At 47.6% G+C, this 6963-nt stretch overlaps 1 protein-coding gene across 1 annotated transcript in view; it reads left to right on the top strand.

Moving 5' to 3' along the window:
* Positions 1 to 4299: 4299 nt before the first annotated feature.
* The window catches only part of LOC119399957 (serine/threonine-protein kinase SBK1), a 64155-nt gene continuing 61491 nt past the window's right edge, over positions 4300 to 6963 (top strand). The window contains exon 1 of the mRNA XM_037666863.2: positions 4300 to 4910. The gene's annotated coding sequence lies outside the window, so the exon portion shown is untranslated. The remainder of the gene's footprint in view (positions 4911 to 6963) is intronic.

Below are 6963 nucleotides of genomic sequence, written 5' to 3'. Positions count from 1 at the left end.
CTTTTGAAACGCGATCGAGTCGATGGCCACTGAAATGGCACAACTCTATCGACTCGATAGAGTTGTCGCGCTGCTACGCGGCAGTTTTTAATGGCCGTTGAGTGGTTCAGGCGTTTTCCGCCAAAAATTGCGGGGCGCTGCGGATCTTTATTTGCGTATCCACGTCATTGACAGTTAAATAATATAAATTCCCTTAAAAGCACAAATATGTCTGTTGTTTTCTTTAAACGTTTTAATAAACTGTTCACGCGTAGTAACGAATACATATTTTGAGTTTAAAGGGCCCCTGACAGCCGATTTCTTGTTTGTGACATTTATGTTGTAATAAGTAGGTCTATGTCTTGTAATCACGGAATGACACCGTAAATCCTCCAACGTGATGTCTAAATAATCCTAACAGCGTTAATTGTGGTCATTTTTAGCGTAGGTTCAAAACGCGCGCCGAAAGAGGATAAGAAACTAGCGCCGCGCCGCGGCGGTCGCGCCTCGGGGCACGCGTGGTGACGTGCACTCAGTATTGGGTGACGTCAGCCACGCGCTTGTTGAACTGCCAGTTGGAGAACACACACACGGAGAGCTCACGCTGCCTGCCGACACGTACCGAAGAAGGAGAAGGTGGGAAAGAAAACATATGCTTCGCAATATACCACAGTGCATGCACCGCGCATATTTCTGTCTGTGACGTCGACAACACTTGCTTTACCTCTGCAACGTCACAAGGGGCCTACATCTACGTCATACTAGTGGTTATGTTGATAGGAGTTCAAAATTCAGATGAGCACTCAGGCTTACTTTAAAACCAAATTAAAATATCTTAAAGGCAACGCTCGTCACTCATAATCGGTCAGAAGTGCCCCCACATGCAGGACTATCAAACAACACAAGCATCTCGAGTTTCCAAATTCGGTGTCAGGGGTCCTTTAAGTTGTTGAGCAGAGAAACTGCGGCGGGCAAGGTACGGCAAGACAGCATGCACGTCGCTGTTGTCGAGAGTATCGGCAGCTCGCACATTTCAAGTGGCAAAAATACTTCATCAAACAATTTATAACGCTCACACATACTGCTTCTAAAGCAAACTGGTTAGATTTCTTTTTTATATTCCTCAATACGAGCACACTGTGAACGAGAGGGCACGTACGCGCTGTTTCCGCTTCCGTTGCTCACTGGCCATCGAAGTTTCGATGGAGTTGTGGAATGCTCCGTTGACTAGATAGACTATTGACTCGACGGCCTTCGAAACGTCCCGTGTAGCAGCTCGTGCTTGACCATTGAGTCAATAGACTATCGGTTGGAAGACCTTCCAAACTCCAGTGTGACACGGGTATTAATTGACGTTCGTCAAGAGTGACTCAGTGGTGGTTTTAAAGTGAGCAGATGAAAAGCAATGTTTGAGGAAGGATTGCCCCAATACATTGATATCTCAAAATAAGACTGAAGGTGCATGGTGGTGCGGCCATGGGGACAGCATGAACTTCTATCGTGGCTGCTGTGCTGAGGGATGCGACGAGCTGGACAACTGAGAGTACGGTTAGACAAAATATGAAAGAAAAAAGCAAACGTAGGAGTCTGCGAATGCTGAAATTTTTATACGAATCGAATACCAAGTAGGCAATAAACCCGTATTCGAATATCGAATAAATATTGAATACGTCATCAGCCCATCTTATGTCCGCTGCAATACGAAGGCATCTCCCCGTGATCTCTAACACACACTGTCCTGTACGAGCTGATTCCATTTATGCTTTCGGATTTCTTCATTTTGCCGCTTTTTATCTTGGCTTAGCTATTATATCTGCTTTTCAATTTCTAAGTGATTACAGTAAAACAGCCAAATGCCGGAAACGCAGCATGAATATATGCACGGAACGGTGCACGGAACAGCGGTGTAAGACAAACTTTTCTTTCGCGCGTAACTGTAAAGCTTCTGCTGCAACAACCGCGGAAAAAAATTATGACATCGTCGAGAATAATGTGTGTCCTTGTTAACCTTGAAGTTTTAGCGAATACTAAAACCACTTCAGCTTCTTCTTAACGTTTCACTTTAGCGTTTCTTTTTAACTATCATCAAGCCCTGCGTGCAGCCATGGAGCGTATTATTTCAATAATATCTCGGGTTTAACGTCCCAAAACCACGATATGATTATGAGAGACTCCGTAGTGGAGGGCTCCGGAAATTTCGACCACCTGGGGTTCTTTAACGTGCACCTAAATCTAAGTACACGGGCCTCAAACATTTTCGCCTCCATCGAAAATGCAGCCGCCGCGGCCGGGATTTGATCCCGCGACCTTCGGGTCAGCAGTCGAGCGCCATAACCACTAGACCACCGTGGCGGGGCGAGCGTATTATTTCGTTTTCCGGTCTGAAGCAAGGAGATTGGTTTGAAGACACCGCACAGCGAAGCAATTGTTGTCCAGCTTCGCGCAGTTTCTGATGAGTGTATATCCTGGGAAAACAAAATGTGTGACATTTCAGTAATGCGCTCCGAGATCCTATATACCGCTGATACGTGGCCTATAGGTACTTTACAATTACCCCTTCGCGTTTTACTCGCACATCACAGTAGCTACCATGGACGCTTTATTTATTTATATTTATTCACGTACCCTCTAGCCCAGGGGCATTACAGAGGGGAGTGGGTAAGAATAGCAAGCGAATGAATAACAAGACAGTGAGCCAAAAATAACAATGCACACATTTCCAACTGGCTAGTATACTTATGCGATGGTCGGGGAGTAAAACGTAACGATGAACAAATTTCGTACGGGCGTGTTCTTATACAATGGCAGCTAGTGCCTCGCGAAAACGACGATTATCACCAATTGATGCTATGCCAGCGGGAATGCAGTTCCACTGAATTGCAGTGCGCAGTAGCAAAAATATTCTGGGAATGTTTTGGTTTTACGAAATGGAACGCCTACCTTATGGCGATGGTCAGTGCGATGGCACATATATGTATTGCAGTGATATGACGATATGGCTTAATGATGCACCTTACGCTGTCCCCGATTTGCGGTCACCGTTACGCTTTTGAATAACTTGAAGCAGCGCGAAAAAAACGAGAACAATGAAGGAACACACACAGCAGGACTAGCGTCGTTTTTTCGTGCTGCTTCAAGTTATTCGCAATGATGGACCGGCTCGACCAAACCTACAAGTTACGATTTCTTTTGTCGTTTTGTTACTTTTTGCTTTCTTGTGACTGTGCGATGGCTTATCAAGGTGCATGATCGGGCTTTTCGGTGGTCATTCATAGGTTGTCGCAGCGCAAACAAAATAATAATAAAATAAAATAAATTACGTGGGATAAAAATGAAGACGATACGAGTTCTGTGTCGCCTTCGCTTTGTGCCTCGACTAAACTTTTTTTTTTGCTTTAGAATGACGTATCAGGCAATGACGTCAAAGCAAAATGAAAATGATTTATTTCGCAACACTCATTTTCAATATCCTCGCGAAAACGAAGCGTCGACACTGTCGCAGTTCACTGGAAATTGCTCTTCTTGCTATTTTAAGGGAGACGACATTATTAATAGAAATCGACTTGCGCAAGCTCTTATCAACAGGCATTCGTAATTTCACCAAAAATAGCCGAACGGTGCATGACACTTCTCTTATCTTTACCTGCACGAAAGAGTCTCGTAATCTCCTCCAAAAATAACCACACGGCTGCGCTCGTAAGATCCAGGCGCGCCAGATGTCTTCCAGATTAGAGGCTGACGCACTAAGTAAAAAAAAAGCAATTCCGAAGCACACGTACGCCAACACGAGGAGAGCATCACTTCTCAAGGGAACTCGCGCCCACTTTGCGCACGTGGCTCCTTCTTCGTCGCTGTATCGCAAACTCCCAGCGGTAAAAACCCCGCCTCTCCTCTACTGATCGTCACAGCGGCATCGGCAGCGCAATCCCCTCCTTTCCCGTCGCGTCACTCTCCGTTTTTCCCCATCGGGAAAAGGCGCATGGCGAACTGCGAAAGGGCCATCGACAGCTCGGCACCCTCCGACGTGACGCGCCTGCGACGTCACGCCTGCTACGTCACACTCGCTGCGTCACGACCATCGTGGTCCCATTGACGTCACTGCTCTCACCTTCTCTTTCTCTCTTCACCCTTCTCCTCTCTCTCTCTCCCCAACACTCCCTTTCTCTCACCTTGTTGCATCCTCTCCCAGAGGTTTGTTTTTAGCTGCAGTCTCTCGGCTCCGCAAAAAAAAAAAAACAAAGCTCCGGGTCCGAACACCGCTTGGCACCCCTCTCCCTCGTTTCTCCTCTCCCTCGTCGTCTTTTCCCTCTGGTCTCCCCCTCAAACCGGCGAGCGCGCGCGCGCGCGAAACCATCGCTTCGTCCTGTCGCCGTCAACCCCGTGGCATTTTCGGGGTTCCACTCCGCCCAGTGGTTGGTTGGCTGGCTTGCGCTGCTCTGCGCGCGCGCGCCCTACACTCACTCGCTCAGTCGTCCCCGCCGCAGAGCGCAGCAGACGCTCTCCTGCCTCCTGTGAAGAGTACGAACACTTTCGTCCATGTTGATCGTGCACCGGCAGTCGCGCGTTTAAGTTCAACTCACAGTTCGGGGATGGAATCGACGTCGGAGGAAGTAGTGGCGTCCTCGACAGGACCGCAGCGTAGCGTCAACGGTGCCGTCATCGCTGTCGTCGTCCGCTTAACGTCGTCGGCGTCTGCTGCTGCCCGGTGAGAAGAGGATCGAAAAAAAGAAAGTCGCTCCTCGGGGAGGTTCCGAGCAGCAGCGCGCGCCGCAGTGCTGGCGGGACGCTTCTGGCGCTTAAAGGTCAAACTGCGCTCGAGTCGTCGGCGTTGTTGGCGGGTACGGCCGGTCGCTTGGTCGACCGGACGGACGGTTAGGGCGGATTGTCTGTGAACGCTTTTCGACGTGGTTGGATACGACGGCGCCGGGCAGGTGAGTGTTACACTATATATTCATACACACAATGAATAAGTCTTTCTGCTTTTTCAGAAGAGCGTGTGTAGGGGCTAGTTGGAACATAATGGATGATGAATGCAGCGCTGCAAAGTTCACAAAGGCTGCAGACTAGGAAAACACAGACGAAGCGCATCTAACAACTGATTTAATAAAACGAAAAGACAGAAAGGTGTGGTTGAAGGCATAAACTGTGGGCAAACCGCGTATGAGCGGACATGAATGTTAACAGTAATAAAAGCACGTGCGTTTTATCTCTTGGATATTTACGTTTATGAAGTGCCATATCAGTATCCGATATGACACATGTGCTGTTTCGTTGCGTGCGTTTGACACGCAGAAACAGGCGCGCACCTTTGACCCGGAGACTTACTGGGCAGCGAAGGGTGGGAACTTGGCAACGTTGGTAGCACATAATGAATGTAAGAACAGCGCAACAGACAAGGACTGGTGAAGATAACACACGCGGCGCTGACTTTTCAACAACGTTTAATACCGAAGTGCCTATATATCTGTGGAATGTAGGCAGTTGTAGAGGAGGGTGCAGTTATCAACCGCTTTGTCTGTTGCTCTGTTCTTACATTCATTGTACTTAGCAGGTACGTGCGACACAGAACCTGACTGCATCCGGGCTCTGGCTGCTTTGCGGGCGTGATATGCTTGCGTTCGTGTTGTCTTCACTTTTATATTCTGTCTGTGTTCGCCTCGGTGGTACAGTGGTTAGGTGCTTCGACTGCTGGCCCAAAATTCGCGGGTTCGATCACGGTCGCATTTCGATGGAGGCGAAATGCTGTAGGCCCCGTGTACCGTGCGGTGCCAGTGCACGATTAAAGAACGCCAGATGGTCGAAGTTATCCCGAGCGCTCCACTACGGCGTGTCTGATAGTCATACCGTGGTTTTGGCACGTAAAATCCCAGATATTACCTTGTGTCCGTGTTTGCATGCCCAGTTTTTTAACGTGAATATGCTGGCACACGTGCTTATGAGCGTGCTTGGATCTAAGAACGCGGGGATATCGAAGTCCGTATGTCGTGATGTTTAGTAGCATCTAGAAACGCCGCCTGTTTCCTAAAGGAATGCGCGAGTGACGCTGCAGAATTATGGAAATGCCCACTGCTATGACAGTGATATTACGCGTGCATATAAGTGTGACGTCATAACTGACGTCAGGAGAGTCACTGTCACGTGTCAGTTATAGGAGCGCAACAAAAGGACAGCGCGAAGCGCTACACTGAGAAGGTCACGTGCCGAAACAACTGCCGATTCTGTACTATCAGGGGATGTCTTTCTTTATTCAACAGAATTTTTCAAAAATATTTCTCGCTGAATGCAGCGAAATTCTTCTAGGGCTGGTTTACTCGCAAAGGGACACATTATTTTCCCGAAAAGCCAGCGGATGTCGACGAAGTTTCACTAATTAACTCTTATGCTAATTGCTTAGTGACACGCATTGGGTTGCTATATGCGAAATGTAGCGAGTGTCTTGGAAAGTGTCATACATTTGTAACAAATTTTTAAGAATGACACGTGTTCCTAGATGTACTACATTCGTAAACTTTGTGACGAAATGCGCTCGTGTTCCAGCTGCTTTCGAGCCCGAGTGCATAGAGGCATTTCGCTGATGCAACAGCAGTCGACCTTTACCGCAAGTTTGACAGCTAGCCCTCATCTCAAAACTGGGGAGGGTTTCGAAATTCGTTTCCCAGTTCGCGTGCCTTGTGAAATCGCAGGGTTCATTTCATACCGTCGAGTAATTAAACTATAGAGAAGCTAGAAGGTTAATTGTTAAAATTATGCTATTTATGTACTTAAATTTGTAGTATAAGTAACGCCCACGTCTTCACGTAACACTGCTTCTGGAGTAAATTTGTGCTCGATATGCCTCAAATAAGTTTTAAAAGATTCTGTTCAAGAAATCGGGCAGAAGCTAACTGCGGGGTAATTGTCGGATATGACGTATAAGCACGCTATATAGTTACTTACGAAACCTGGACGACCGCAGTGGCCTACTTTATTTCTGCGCCGACTGTA

This window comes from Rhipicephalus sanguineus, chromosome 7 (genome assembly GCF_013339695.2).
Source record: "Rhipicephalus sanguineus isolate Rsan-2018 chromosome 7, BIME_Rsan_1.4, whole genome shotgun sequence".
Lineage (NCBI taxonomy): Eukaryota > Metazoa > Arthropoda > Arachnida > Ixodida > Ixodidae > Rhipicephalus > Rhipicephalus sanguineus.
Note: the sequence above shows the minus strand (reverse complement) of the source record. Positions and strands in the feature narration are given on the sequence as shown.